The following is a 5,429-nucleotide window of genomic DNA, read 5'->3' as shown; positions in this document are numbered from 1 at the left end:
GTTTTGATTCCCGCTATCCTAACATTGTATTTGTATATAAATATTTGATAAAAATGCTTTTTTTTTTGCCTCCATTTAAAGTGGAAAAATATTCTAAGGAGAATATTTTTTTCTATTTTAAAAATAAAAGTAGATATGAAACCATTTAAAATAATAATTTATACTAGTCTTCCTAGTATTCACTCCCAAATTACCTTAAAATTTCTCTATAATAATCACTGAATTTTCTATTATTTATGGTACTTTAACTAAACAATTTTTGTTTTATTTTATGCAATATTGTTAATAAAATGTATACATTTTTTGTATATTATGGATGTAACCTTTATTATTATTCTAATGTTGACTTTACTTTATAAAGCTGGTTATTCAGGTAAAAACAGTTATATTAATGTCATTAACTTCTGTGAAGTATAATTTTGATGATATGATAACAAATAAAACTTATATATATTTATGAGGTGTTTTAATATTTTTTATGGAAAAATCATAATCCCTATAATTAATTAGTCCAAAATACTCTTTATTACATTACTATAGTATAATTATAATTATAAAATATATTGATTGACAACTACCTTTTACTGTATCCCTAAACACAAATGTTGTTCTCGTCACTAAAACAAACATTGATTGGAAAAAATTCACTTTGGTATTTGGAGTTTTTGTTTTGTTATAACTTGGTCTATGAAATTTCAAGATTTTATATTTTAGTTCTACAAATTTATTTTCATCACTTTTCATATTATGGATTATAAGAGAGGGAGGAGAAACTCTATTTTATGAGAGAGAAAATTCATTTAGCCATATTATGAATATATAAATGAACAATCTTGATATCAATTAATTTGTCTTGGAGATGGGAATTTAATGATGCTATTTTTCGTCAACCATGGTGGGTTGATTGAAAGCCTATAATTTTTTTTTAGATTTAGTTTGTTATTTTACATATTTTTATTATATTTTAGATTTAAAAATAGATTTATTACTTGTTTTAGGAATTGTTTTTAGTCATATAGGCTAAAAATTGAGCTTTGGTTAAAAACACTTGGTTTGATTTTTCGACTACTAAAGATTATTGTTTTAAAATTTAGTCTGGTGTGGCTCGTCTGTTCAAGGTTTAAACTGGACTGAATTTAAAAAATAAAAAAAATTAGATATAACTTGATATCCGATTGACTTAATTGTAATCTATTAATTTTAGTTTTTTAGTTTTTTATAAAATACTATTGTTTTGATTTTAAAAAAATAAACTTAGATGATTTAGTTAAAACTCAAAATTCATGTCTTGGACTGGGCCCACTAAATTAAATTTAAAAATTATATTAAAAATGATTGAAACATAGTTAGAGTAAATGACATGTAGAATGTTGCAAGGGTCTTAAATGACACGTAGAATGTTGCAAGGGTTTTTTTTTTTTTTTTGACATTAAATGGACGATGCATTGTTGGCTCGATGCATAAAAGAGTCCACACATACAGGTTATTTGGTTGGGGCCATGCGCGCCTTACCTTTCCCTCTTTTAAGGCTAGGTGAGGGGGTTCGGTATCTTATGCCATAAAATTATTTTTTAATTTAAAATAAATTATTATTGAAATTAATAATTATAATTGCATTTAGAAAATCTTCTAGATGTACCATACTTTTTAAAATGAGATGGGACCTTTTATAATTATACTTGCAATAACTTTTTTAACAATTATATAAGAGTCTAATATGCAATAAATTATGAAAAAATTGCGCATTAATATTCAATGGAAATTAGATATTGTTTTTATTTTTATATGGTTTTCATGAATTAAATATTCTTTGATTTTTTTTTAATATTGCCACATAAAAAATTATGAAGACATTATTTTTATATTTTTGTTTAAAACTTGCTTGATAAGTTATTTATTGAAAAGAGACATTCTACTAATAAAAAAGAAGTGAGAGTTTTGCCCCTGGAAATTTTGTTTTTCAGTCCTTGATTCAAATTATTGAGATTGTCCACGAATATTTATATTAATTATCTTGTATTTGTATTATAACCAACGTTTTTAATAAAAAAAATACATAAATAAGAAATTGAGACTTCAACATAAGAAATATATTTTCTCTTTTAAAATTTAAATCTTTCAGATTCTTACAAATATATATTTTAATCGATCCCCATATAATTAAATAAAAATAAACTTTGAAAATTACTCTGCGACATAATTAAAATTTCTGATTAACTAGGTCTTTAAAACTGAAAGAAGTGCAAGATACTTGCATAATTACTCTACTTTCTGTTAGCTTGAGCTTTTACAATAAAGTAAGAAAAATGATAAATGCCTCGTCTTTTAGGATGGAAAATAATAGCTGTATACAGGCCTAGTTATCACTACATTGCCAACAAGATTTTAAGTTTTTTTAAAAAAAAAACTTTAATTTTTTTTTAATATTATAAAATTTATGTGAAAAAATAAAATCTCCATCTAATAACTTAAACTTTTACGTAAAATCTCAAGATATGATTTATATTATTTTTTAACGTACTCTCTTAAAGAAAAAAAAATAAATTTAAAACTTGTACAAACTCATATTAATTATTTTATATTTAATTTTTAAAAAAAAAAAAACTTAAATTTTTTTTTAATATTATAAAATTTATGTGAAAAAATAAAATCTCCATCTAATAACTTAAACTTTTACGTAAAATCTCAAGATATGATTTATATTATTTTTTAACATACTCTCTTAAAGAAAAAAAATTAGATTTAAAACTTGTACAAACCCATATTAATTATTTTATATTTAATTTTTATTAAATAAATAAAGATAATAAAATTCAAACTTGTAATTACTACATCATCAAAATTCTGACACCATATTAAAAAATCAATTCAACTTAAAAACTTAAGTTTATAAATTAAATCTCAAGATATAATTTATATTGTTTTTTAATATTTTATTAATTGAGAATTTAAAATATCTTATAAATTTAAAAATATATGATCTGATAAATTATAAAAAAAATTGGTAATATTAATTAAAAAGTAATTACTACATAATAAAAAAAATTGGTAATATTAATTAAAAAAATAAGAAATTGATAGTCTTAGTAAAAAATAAAAAATAAGTATACTTGCAAATATTTCATGAGAGCATGCCACAGATTCCTTGTACTTAATGGTTACATAAATACAATAAACATGGAATAGAGAAAATAGCAAAGGCAGTGAAACCATTTTCAAAGCCAGTTTTTTATTTAATTCTAGGACAATTAAAATAAATATTCAAAAGAGTTTGAAGAATTTGAATTCTAGAAAAAAAAAGTCATTCTTTAGACAAAACTTGCCTTTCTTATTTATGCAATTTTCTAGTGATTTGATAAAAAAAAAATTTAATTAACAACATGATAGCTTTCCATAAAAACTTCAATTAATTCAAATAAATATTCGCATGAAGTCTAATAATTTAAATTCATGAGAAAAAATATATTTCCTTAGTGAAACTCTCATTTTCCTTATTCAAATTTCTTTTTTATTTTGATGAAAACATGTCATTTATATTAGGAGAAAGTTGTTTTAATTACAAATTTACATGATTTAAATAGCAAGTTTCAACAAAAACAAATCATGTCTTGATAATTTTCATGTGCTTGTATGGAAAATAAAAGAATAAATAATTTATGAAAAATACATAAAAAAATTCACAATAAAAAAATATATTTTATTCTCATTAAATATCCATATACAATATTTTTAAGAAAGTTTTAAAGGATATATTTATGAAATAATAACTCATATTGTTGTTCAGTCCAAAATGCAATTACCTGCTATAATTTTAAAAAAGTATATTTTATATCTTGAACTTTACGCGTGTGCTAATATCTAATATCTTCACACATAAAAGTAATAACAATATATAATTATTTACAAGATTGCAATTATAATCAATTTAATAACTAAAAAATGTTAATCGTACAACTTCGTCATTAATTAAATAAATAGTCATAACTTTGTCATTCCTAATCTTAAACCTTATCTGACGCTAAAACTTTCATAGGATCATTTAACACCTTGTTTGCAGTAATTAACAACATCCTACAGAGTTTCTTCTTCTACTACAAATGGTGCAATTTTAGCATGGATACAGACTGTGCTCTATATAAACCATGAAAGCTCAGAGTCGAGAGCAGTTTCTTTCCATTTCACCCGTAGGCATCCATTAACACTCACTGAGTTAAGAGATGAGGATGAAATTCCAGCATTTGTTTGCAGCAAATATAGTTTTGTTCCTGACAAATCATGTTTCGAGCTTCCATGAAAAATCCAACACGACTTTCACCCTGTTGGAAAAATAACAGCAGAAAACAAGACGAACAATCTAAGAATTTGTGTTCTAGAAAAATATTTAGTAAAGCTGCAGCTCAATACCAGTCAAACTTCTTTCATTAATTTTGATCTAATTTCTTAACAGAATAGTGAAAGACTCGCAAGCTTGGCTCTTTGTTACCTAGCTGCTGGTAGGTCATGATGTTGTGCCTTACCAACACATACGGAAACCTTTTAATGCTTTGGTAACCATATATCTTATTTTCTGATTATAGTTTGCCAACATAATATACAGACAGGTTCTTCCTCGTAATACTTGTCATAATGTCAAATTCTTAAATGAGATATATGTGTATCAGGCTTGAGCTACCATGCTTGAGTTCATTTTTCTTGGATACCTCCTTGTTTTTTAGGCGTAGGATACCATACTCAAGTTCAATGAGTGTTATTGTTGAGTCTATTTTGAGAAAAAAAAATTGGGTTTATTTTAATTAAGTGGGTTTTTAGATTCATCATAGTGGATTTTTTTATACAAATTAATAAATATATTCTCCAGATATTCATCCCAGCAAATTTATTAAAAATCTAAAAAGAAAAGGAGTTTGGATTTTTTTTACATGCATGAGAGTGTTCTTGTCGGTTTCTATAAAAGTATTTATTAGAAAAATAGATTAAAAAATAAAATAAAACGTAAAGAACATACTAGAAGATATTAAAATTATAGATATAAATTAGAGACTAAACTTAAAATATAGAAAGATATGTCGAGGAAATTCCCCCAAATCTCAATTTCAAGGTGGCTGAGAACGCTAGACAAGAGGCCGGTCATCGAGATTAGTTGGCGCCTTGGAAGGTGGAACATCCTCTTTTAATAATCTCCCATCACCACTTCGGGACACGAAAACTCCAACGTGGAAATAGTTATATCTTTTTTTATTTTTATTTTGTTACATGTATGATGTCTTAGGTCAAGCAAGACGTGGTGACACGACTAAAAGATTGATGTCTTCTCCCAAGTACAGGAGTGTCGAAGTAATAAATAACCCGGCAAGACCGGGGTCGAACCATAAGGAGGTTAATTGTACAAATTATAAATAACAATAATACAACAACAATAACAATAACAA

Source organism: Populus euphratica, unplaced genomic scaffold (assembly GCF_000495115.2).
Source record: "Populus euphratica unplaced genomic scaffold, PopEup_1.0 scaffold46.1, whole genome shotgun sequence".
Taxonomy (NCBI): domain Eukaryota; kingdom Viridiplantae; phylum Streptophyta; class Magnoliopsida; order Malpighiales; family Salicaceae; genus Populus; species Populus euphratica.
The sequence above is the reverse complement of the archived record's forward strand: the minus strand, read 5'-3'. Positions refer to the sequence as shown.